Here is an 11520-nt window from a genome sequence, read left to right as displayed (position 1 = left end):
ATGATGCTTGTTTTTCCATCTTTTTTTTAAATAATCCATAATCACATCCATGTGAAATCTTCTTTTATTTTGTTCCATGATGTTTTGTTTCATAACATCAGGAACTATTTCTTCGACCATAGTTTTCCAGATCTACTGTCCTGCAGGTTTTCGATACAACCCTGGTCCAGTAGATCTCGAGGAAAAGGGTTGAAGATCCTAGATTTACACAACTACGGTTACAAATTAGAAAAACAGAGACAAATTAAGCAGATTTTATAGGGCTCTTTATGTCATAGAGTTAGTACTTAAAGTGGGACGAAACAAAATGTAAAGATTTCAAATCAGATTTCTTACTGAACAGATTTCATAACACAAGACAGTCACCTCATAGAAAAGTTTAAACCTCTTGCAGAATTTTTTAAAAAAGATTCTCTGGTCAGTTCAAACACAGGATCTAAAATTTGCAGGACAGTTTGTAGGTTTGAACCTGGGCACTGCAGCTCTAAATGATGATCTGTGAGAGTGTTTTAGGCTCTGCGACAGTCTCTTGTAGCCGTCTGGAGACCCTGTTTGGTCTGGGTGGCCCACAGGCCGCCCTCAAGCCCCGGAAGAAACCGCTGCTCCATCTGGACTTTCTGATCATCCTCCACTCACCCTGAACCAGCAGATGATGCAGGACAAAGAAGAGACTGGCATGAAATGCTTCATGTAATGCTCTCAGAAAACAACAGGAATGGAAGGGAAAACAATTGCAAAGTTGCAATGAATAAAACATGGGACGATGACTTCTGTTTGACTTTACAGTTTTTATGTTTTATACAGTAAAAAAATAAATGAATAAATAAGAAAAGAAATTTACATCCAGGGAATAGACTTCATGTCACACTGGTTTCGGTAAGAGAAGAGTGACGGGAAGGAGACAAGAGAGACATCACACCCAAAGTATCCAGAAGCACAAAACCCTGGAGGGTTTGTGTTGTCTTCAGAGTTTTTAAAGTCAGGCTGTTACAGATTGATGTGAAAGACAGTAAAGATCAGAGCAATTTGGACGTTTATTAGCTTTCTAAATGTTTGTCTCCCTCAGATGGGACTCGTTTCAAAAATGTAAAATAGTTTTTCTTTCTCTGTTGTTGCATTCTGTTGTTTCATTAAGCCAATCCTGCAGCTATTCTGGCTTTTTATGGGTAATTTGGTCTTGCAAATGATGTTCAGCTGTGCCAGTTACACAAAACCTGAACTGCACTTTTGACACAAACACAAACAGGCTTCTTGATATTTCTGAAAACATTCTGAACAAAATCAGAGCTAAAATGAAAACATGTACACTTCCAGAATACTTTTGCTGTAGTGTTTCAGATGAGTTATGCTCATACTTACACAGATGTGGATATTGACAGATCTTTCATTTCACTGAAGACTAAATCCATTGCTAACAGCCAGATATTCACATACACTGGATAAGAAAAATACATTTGTTCTAATTAAGTCAGAAAAAATATTCCTGTTAGTTCAGTTAGGATTACCATGATTATTTAAAGTTGTTAAATGCTGGGATAATGAGAGACAGGATTTTCCATTATTTTCTTCATAGTCAGACATTTTTTCTTAGCTTTGCTGCATTTATACTGCAAGGGCTGTGTCAAACATTTTAGGTATCCTAAATAATAACAAGCTTCTCACACTAATTTGACCCCACGGTCAGAAGTGATGCTCCTGGGTCGGGTTTGTAGGCCGGCTTGCTTTGTAGCTCCATCCCAACATTTTCTCTGAGATCAGGGCTTCATGACAGCCACTCAAAACACTGACATCGTCCTTTGGACCATTTTGTAACTTTATTTAGTGTTAAAGTTTGGTGTTGGTCAATAAAGTTTGCCATCATCCATCTTGCGAAGAAGGCTGGCATCTTCAGAAGATGGATGATGCCATCAGCTCTGGGAAATGCACGAATCCCTCCTGCAGTAAAACACCCACACAGCATGATGCTGCCACCGCAGTACTTCAGATTTGAAAGGTTACAAGGCTTAGAGTCTTTTCCTTTTCTGCTTTGGTCAAACACTTACATTTTATATTCCTCAGAGCAAAAGACGTGTCTCCAAGAATAAAAAGTCTTTCCATTTCCAAGTTGCAATCTTCCTGTGGATATGTGATTTTGATGTGTTGTTTTATACTTTCTTTAAAACTTACCGTATTTTTCGGACTATAAGCCGCTACTTTTTCCCCACGCCTTGAACCATGCGGCTTGTAGCCCGGTGCGGCTTTTCTGTGGATTTTTCTTCAACCACTAGTGAGCTCTTTAGCAGCTTATAGCCGGGTGCGGCTTATTATATGGAAGTTTCCATTATTATTACACAATATACAATATTTCACCAGCCTCTGTGGTAATTGCTCTATTTCTTAGTTTTCCTGCTCTGTTTCTCTCTCAGCTGTTTCCGATTGCTTCTGTTTAACTCATCTGGTTGCTTTGTCATTTCCATCTCTGCTTTAGCATGTGAGCTCATTGATTCTCATTGTTTGCAACCTTAATGTCACCTTCACTTTCCACTCCAGGAAAGACTCACAATTAATAATTTAAAAGAAATAACAGATGAAACTTTTGCACAACTCAGTATATTTATGTTTTACCAAGTAAACAAATAATCTCCTGGTTTAGTTTTGAGTCTAACATGAAAAGAAGATTTTTATGGATTTTTATGGGTGTAAATTCCTGCAGCTGTTGGCTTTTGTAAAGCAGAGGAAATGAAGTGGAAGAAACCGTTTTGAAGCTTTCTCAAGACCACGAAGGAGCAACAGGGTTCAGGGTCAGCAGCCAAAGATTAGAGTCTTTTTGTTCCTCAGTAGACTTCTCTTGCAGCGTCCCCCTATGTTGGGAACCAGCATCAGCTGGTTCTGAGTAAAGATGCAACTTTCAATTGTTTCTATAAGTGTTTCCAGTCCATCTACCTCAGATATCATTACTCTTTTCTGACACAGCTTCTAAATAAAAGCCATATCTCTATACCATTTTTCATCGGATGATAACTTTTAGTGTGAGCATCTGTCTGTCTTTCAGATTCACACGCGGCTGCTGCTCATGATTCACTGGATCACACGATTACAGCAGTTCACACCAGGTGAATGGGTGGTAATCATGCATGTTGCGAAATGCTTCTCATCACCGTATTACTTACACACCACACATCTGCCGAGTCTGAGAGAACAAACAGCTCTGTCTGAAATATTCAATTACGCACACACACACACAGAAACACGCAGACAGAGGCTCGGTTCTGTTTACCTCAGAGAGTAAAGCTCATTAACAACAAAGTACTGAGCAGCTTTCACCATTTCTCACTTAGTTTATAATCATCTAAATGTTGTGACAAGTATGCAAAGAGGACAGAAGCACAGTAGCGCTGATGAATGGGGTAAAACACAGCAAACTCGATAAAGACACAAATACAGCCACAACGCCATAAACCACAGGATGATCTTTTCACATGCGATAAATCCACTGCCACCAAAACACAAGTCAGGAGATGATTCGATTATAGCTGACAACAGCAAGTGTTGCATTGATAGAGATGCTAAATCTGTCTAATACAATTTACTTCAAGCTGTAATTTATCTTCATCAGTTTACCACCAGTGAAGCCAAACACCCAAATTATTAATATTTCAGATGTTAGTTCATTAAGGGTAGAGTGGAAAGCCTTTTACTCACACAACCCTTCACAGGGTTGTGTGAAGGTTTGCTCTCATCTGGGATCCTATCTTATGCTGTCTTCTCTTAAGATCACCTCACAAGTTTTATGTACAATTTAGTTTTAAAGGTCCTGCTAAAAGAGCATTTGATGATCAATCATTGAGTTTTCCTGGAATCCAGGAAATGTGGAAGAGATAAAATCCCACTGATTGGACTTACAATTACCTCTAAATCAAATTAAGACTGCAGCTACTCTTTCTAGCCTGAGTGATCAGCAGAAACTGGTGTGGTAAAATTTGTTCCTATCATATGAAACTATTCAGCAGTAATTACATATAAATGAAGGTAGCAGCAAATTGGGGCTTGTATTTTTGGTTTGCTGTTAAAGCAACTCTGACAAGGAATGAGTATGACTACTCCTAAAGACTTCTTAAAGGGAGGAATAAGATCACACTATCAAGCATTTTGGGCATGAAGGTGTTACTTTCTCCCCTGTAGGGTAAATAAAACATTCTGCACTAAACCAAGTGTTTTCCCACTTTCTTGTGCAGCAGCATTGTCCCACGGTGCTTTGGAAAACCGTTCACACTCCTTAAATCTTTTCATGTTTTGCAACATTATATCCAGACTTTGTTACATGTTCAGCATGTAACAATGCTAGACTAACATGTCTTTTGTTAGTCCAGCAAACATGTCTTTTGTTTGCTCAACCCGTCCCAGATGTTGAGAGGTTTCCTTCTGGGGTAGGAAAATATTAGCTCAATGATAAGTGATAAGAAACACAGATATGCATAAAACAAATGAATGAAGATTTTACTCTTTAAGCTACAAAATGAAAATGGCATCACTGAGCTTTAGAACAACTGAAAAAGCTGTATATTTATACAAAAAAACATCTTGATCCTCTAAAACATGACTTGAATTCTGGCTGTGCACAAATCAGTCATTTTATTAACTACACACACTCCTGGTCTATTCCTAATATGAGTGTAAAGCACACCAATCCAAATTTCTTCAAATCCAGCCTCCCCACCACAAAGAACAGATTCAAAATTATTCCATAAGCAGCTAATCGCCCCTGAATTGCACTTTGGACATCCCTGCTGAAGGGGGAGCTGAAGCTTTGAACTGCTGAGCAGCAGCCAAAAAAACACAGGGATTAGCAAAGAGCTTTTGCAAGTGGAGTGATTTAGAAATCCATCCTGAGAAGAGTAACAACCTGGTGGAGCTAAAACACATCTCAGTGCTGTGCTTAGTCATGCTTTCATGGAGGGTGAAGTATTTATTTCACCTAGAGACATGCAGACCTTTTTTCGACTAACTCAGCACTATCCACTCATATTCATCTCTCTGCAGTAAAGTAGAACTAATATAACAACTAGAGCCTGTGATTTTAAATACCACAGCATCTTGTAGAATGAATATAAGTACTTTGTGTTAGTCTGACACACGAAAACAGTTTGAAGTTTGTGGATGAAACATGGCAAGATGGGTGCCTGTCCAGGAGTCTTATTGCCAGTCACAGGACACAAAGAGGTGTGTGACCAACACACACTCCAATAGCCCCACTGACATATCTTCACTAACAGATACAGAATGAAAACCTCAACAACCCAAAGCTGAGGGACAGATGGTGCCAGCAGACATCCAAAAACATGCAACCCCACTGAAATCCCATGATGCCACTAAAGCACTTACAGATATTCAGTTAACCTGAAAGCAGTGGATATTCATCACAAATCTCTCAGCTCAAAAAAAAAAAAAAAAAAAACATGGACACAACTTAATCCTTTCTGGTGGTTACTGCTCTGCACACTATGAAGAAAGTATCATCCTGCTGCAGGTGTCTGTCAGATGCTGCATATTTGGACAGATGGACAATCCTTTTACTTGTGCACTGCAGGGAGGCATGAGCGCATGAGTGAATCCATCTTCCTCTCTTTCTTTGTCGCAATGGGCTTTAACTCTATCAACAAACAAACGCAGCAATAAATAAACCACTAACTTAGTTAGAGCAGAACAGACAGAGAAAAATGGAGGGTGTCCCATTTGCCTGTAGGTTTTTGTGCCTGCTTGAGATACTCTGCACAACAATGCTTTCAATTATAAACTTGAGACACTTCTGATTATGAACGCGGCTCTGGGATTTAAGTGGGTGACTTCGGCTGGAAGGAGACAAAGGAAGTCTCGAGGGCAGTGGATTCCTGTATGCCGAATCGCATAGAGAAATGTGCAGCAGCAATAGGATTTTCTCCATGGAGTCCAAGGTGCTGGGATTTGGAAAACAGGATTAGCTGCTGTGTAATAATGTGAACGTGATGGGGGCATCGTGCTCAGAGGAGTCCGCCCTTGTGCTGTAGGTTTACATGCGTGTGGAGCGACCGGCAGGAAAACAGCAGTTGTACGGAATAAAGACGTCCCACCAGTGAAATGCTGTTCTTTGTATTCTTTTGGTTGGGTTTCGAGATATGTCGCAGCTTTTGAATTAGGCAAGTCAGAACTGGGATCTAAATGAATTTATAGTCTAACTTTTGTTAAATTACTTTAATGTTTAAAAATAATCAGTTCTATGATCTATATAAAGTAGGTCACTTTATTGTCTCAGGATCAGCCTCTTCACCAAATGCAAAAGAAACTAAAATATTTCTTTCAAATTCTCAGGATTAGGATTAACTTCAGATTAATAACATTTAAAAAAATCAATGAGAGTTAACAATTAATTGACTCTCAACCGAATATATACTCTGTATCAAATACACAAACACAGATGTAGGTTGTGTGATAATGTATTCCTAATTCTTTTCTTTTTGTCACATTTAAATATTTCAGATCAAACTGATTTCATATCATAGATTTAGAACTTGTGTAAATGCAAAAAGTAGATCTGAAAATTATGGTTTTATTTAGTAAGGAACAACAAGCTGATGTAATCATCTCACTTCTCAAGACATGAATAAACTAATTAACTACACCTTTTGTGGTCAATCCAAGACACACAGTTTAAAAGTAGCTTAAATACTTAATAAATGTATGTAAATGTCAGATTATAAGAGAACGTAATAAAAAATATTATGACTTTCTCATGTTTTGGCTTTAAACAAAGATAAATACTTTCCACAATCCCAATTGACTAAACTTGGGAAAACTTTGGTCTGATTTAAAGTTAGAAAGTGAGAAAGAAGGAATTTGCTATTTATTTTTACACAGTGAAGATAAAAATCTGGTGTCAACTGCACTTAAAAAGTAAGTTTTATATTTCAATGCAACATCTAGCCAGTAACTTTAATGCTTTAGTAAAAGTATGAAGACGTTCAATCTCAAAGTAATGCATTTTTAAGAAATCTACGGCGTGTACTTTTCATCATGAGTAAGCACTTAATAACTGAAGCCTGAAATAACATATTTTAAAGCCTCGCAAACAGAATCTTTTAAACTTTCCGTTTCTCATCGTGACGTGTTCTCTTAAAAGCCTTCAAACCATCTGGCAGTGGAGGGTAAGTCCTCTTATTGCAGCACATCTGTACTTAGTGACCGCCGCACAACAAAGAATGTTCCTCTTACTCCAGATCTCCATGTTCTGTTATGATACATTAAATAACCAATTTTGAAGGGCATAAAGGTCACCATTAAGGACAGGATTTCATACAGAAAGAGGAAAGACTTTTGGACAAACAGGGTGAAGGTTCAGAGGAAGCAGTTCATTGCCTCCTATATGTAGGGAGAAATTTTTAAAAAAATGTTTTATTCTTGAGGTCTTTAACTCCAGACATCGAGGGCTGATGTCCTGCAACTTTTAAATGTGTCTCTGCTTCAACACACCTGAGGACTCTGGAGAATTTGAATCTGCAGGTAATTCATCAGTTTGATTCAGATGTGTTGAACCAGAACACAAATAAATGTTGCAGGACTCCGGCCCTCCAGCACCTCCACATTAGGGATTTTAACCGCTGTTCATCGTGGACCATGCTGCATTTGGAGGCGTTAGCAGCATCTTGGAAATGTCAAAGTTCAAGTACCGGTAGAGGTTTTCCAGGACAAACACACATGACCTGTAAAACATCCAGATTGTGGAAAACTTTAAGTTTAAGACTGTAATCTTTTATCTCTTACAGCACTTCTCTATCTTACACAGGTTTTACTGTGGACACCCACAGCATGGGTATTCCTGCTGTGGGATACCCATAATGGTATCCCACAGCACGAAGACTAGAAACAACAGTGTTGTTCTTCTTTTTTTCTTATTTCACAGTTCTTAAGGAGAAATAGGAGTCACCTTAAAAGGGTGCTGGTATAGACAAAAGCTTTGCAGAAACCAGAAGCTGAAAAACATCCATAAAAACAATTCTTACAAGTGAGTGAGAGTTTCTCAGTGTTGGCAATGCAAGTATGCTTTACCTCTCATGATTGATGGGAATTTCGTCTGAAAAAGAATAACTGATTGTTCATTTCAGGAGATCAACTTATTTTTCCTATATATATTCCTTCATACCTGCAGCTCGAAATGTCAGTTTATTCAGATCCCAATTGCCAGAATAGCAGCACCAACAGGCGTAAGCACATCACTTATTCTTACCTCTTTCTTCTCTGGCCTCCAGCAAGTCGAGGAATTGATTTTAACATCCGTCTTACTGTATTTAAATTTAAAAATAGCTCAGCTCCATCCTACACTGGTGATCCAGTCCAATTTTACACACGTGAAAGATCTGTTAGTTTGAGTAAAGGTCTCCTTCCTCACTAAAATAAAGTCTACATCAGCATAAAAACAATAAATACTTCTTGTTTTGTTCCAGTTTTTTTAAACCTTATTCTACTCACCTGTGCTCTATCTTATTGTAAAAACATTCTTGTGTTCTCATTATTTTTTTATTGTTTTCTAACATGACCTTGCAGGATCTACCCTATTTTAATAATGAAATACATGCAGATTATTATATGTAGTAAGAAATCTTCACCATAAGTAGTGTAGTTTGTGAAAATAGAAACAAAAAGCAGCAAACTGAAGCCCATTACCAATACTGCACTTTCTAAAGAGGAATTATTGCACATTAACCATTTAGCATTTCACTAACAGTTACTCTGCAGGAAAATGATCTGCTCTAAATTAATACTAAGTCCTCTCTAAACATTTTGATTAAAATACAACTCAACATGTTGAGTCACCACGTTAGACTTTCTCATTCTCCATGTGTGATGCCCAGAAGATGCTGATGTGTTTATGGGTTGCGTTATTAATTTTTCAGCTGAACAGCTGAGATCTGTCAGCAGACATGTTATTCAGAATGAGTAACGAAGTGCAAATACCAGCAGGTATGTAAACACTTATTGAGTTTGTTGGGTAGAACTATGAACTGTTCATTTTGTAGATGCCTTGCACATATAAATGTAAGTATGTAAAATGCAAAATGTTAAGTATTAAAATAAAATATTTAAATCCAACTTACTTTGTTGAGTTAGTACACTCAAAAACTAGTTTAACTGTTTAATTTAAGTGTCATTTAGCTGTTAAACATGTTTAATTTCTGACCAGGAATGTTGATTAAAATCTATCCATTTTTCTTAGATGTGTTATGAATTAGTGTTGACCATGTTTTTCTTTGTTTCCAAGAGTGAAAACTGTAATTATGCTGAAGAGATTTATTTTAAAAAGTCGTGAAATGGCTAAAAATTGATGCGTGGATAAATATTGTGATTCTCAAAATCGTAAGTTTGAGATTCAAGCAAAAGGGAACATGTCCAGCTTTGGACCTTTGCACATCCCTACGTTCATATTTCTTTCTCTGAATCCTAATGAAACACAGTAGCAATCCATTCCTCGAAATAACAAAAACTATGTTTATTACATTATTAAGGACGACTGTCGCACTCAAAAGGATTTTATACAAAAATATTTCACTGCAAGGTAGCTTCAGATTAACAAATGCATCCAAAAGAAAAAGGTGGCTGACACGAATAAATAAAAACTTATCAGAAGAAATTACTCTGATTAATGCGTATGTCCTGGAATCGACCCTGCTTAACTTTTGCTTGTATCTTTGCTTTCCCCAGGTAATTGTTGCAGAGCTGCACCATTGCTCAGCAAAAGGCAAATCTGAACTGACAGAAAGTAATAAATAGATTCCTAAGTTTGTTTACAGCAGCAACCTCGTATATGTTACCTCAACTCAGAGGTCATGTTATCTGCCTTCAGCCGAAAAATTGTAAGAGAGGATTAAGTTAAAGATTTAAATACTTTCTGTTTTTTTGGCTTTTTAGTTGATTTTAGGAAGGAGTTTATGTTTTAAAGTATTTCGAAGACTACAAACAAAACTCTTCATAACTTTATTCAATTTTTTCTGTTTTGTGAATTCATTATTCTCTTTGGTGAACCTCTGAACAAGATCGAATGTGTGTTTGCTGCTTTATTCTCTGAAAAAGCGCCTTGTAGATTATGAATAATTCACATTTTTATGAAACAATTATTATAGAAAGCACATACTGATTTGTTCCGCTTTTTTTGGTTTTAATTATCCCAGACTGTTTACAGAAGGCAGAATAACTCCATTTTGTTTCTGTTTCACAATAACTAAAATTGAAACAAATGATTTTTACAATCCAATCAGACTTTTGAGACGGTTAGTAAGTAATAATTTGCCAGAAAACTTGAAGTTTCAGCCGTACCTTCAGAGTACCTGTGCTGAATTGGTATGTAACACATCGTGTTCAGTGAACCGGGGAGCAGATCAGGTTCAGCATGAGCTGGGCTACAAACTACCCAGGAGGAAGTACCAGTCAGGCATCTCTCTGGCCTACTTTCCCTCGTTTTATCTTCCTCCTCTCATATCTTCCCACTCTATAACTCCAACCCTTCGTTTCGCTCCTGCAGCACAGAAAAACTGGTTTGAGTGCTTTAAAGTGTAATTGATTAGATGAGAATTTGGGAAAATTCTGGTGAAAATTCTGGCTTGGGTGGATTGTTAGATGTGAGGAAAGACACCTAAAAGGGAGAGATTTGGATTTAGCAAATCTTCTTCCTGCTTTATATGCAGAGTAGTTTGATATGCAAAATAAGATGCATACATTAACAAGCACAAATAATAACCAAACATGACTAGAGCAGAGAGGAATCTCAGGTTATCAGGCTGCAAGAAACGAACCAGCTTCTGATTTTTCCGCTTTCTTATTTTATTTCTTCGTCACAGCACAAAGTGCAGCAAAGTTAATAAATGCTCTGAGAGCAAAGAGCTGCAAGGTATGAAAAGGGCAATCATGCATATTGTAGATTTCAACTGGTAATGCAGCACATTTAAATGAACTTTCTCTAAAACACATTTCACAGCACAAACAACTTTCCTTCAGTAAATGCATTTTTTAGAACTCTGCAGAAAAATATCCCTAATTAAAAGAGTTTTAAGATGTAAGCATGTGGTAAAAGAGCGACTGGGTTTAAATTACATTTACAGGCAAAACTTTTTTTAATATTTTGAATTAAAAACTTTTTATAGTTATAATTATCATCCAATCGAGACCTATGATTAACAATAGAATGTTTGGGGGTTTTTTTCTGATAAGCCATAAAAAGGAAAAAATAAATTACCTTGTAATAACTAATCTTATAATCAAGTACATCAGAATAATCAATCAGGGAAATTATTAGACCAGACTTGCATGACATCACTCAAAATATAATATTGCATTAAAATGCATTATGTTTGTGAATATAATCTCCTTCATATGTTCTACTGACTGAGTAAATGTTTTTCTGATCAAATGTATCTGCAGCTTTGTGTGGTTTGTGTGCCATGTCTCTGTTGCATGTTGTGGTCGGTTTTAATAATTAATATAAAAAGACATGGAAAGCAAGTGAGACATGTGGCATTT

Source organism: Gambusia affinis, linkage group LG03, assembly GCF_019740435.1.
Source record: "Gambusia affinis linkage group LG03, SWU_Gaff_1.0, whole genome shotgun sequence".
In the NCBI taxonomy this organism is placed as follows: Eukaryota; Metazoa; Chordata; class Actinopteri; order Cyprinodontiformes; family Poeciliidae; genus Gambusia; species Gambusia affinis.
This window is presented reverse-complemented; position numbering follows the sequence as displayed.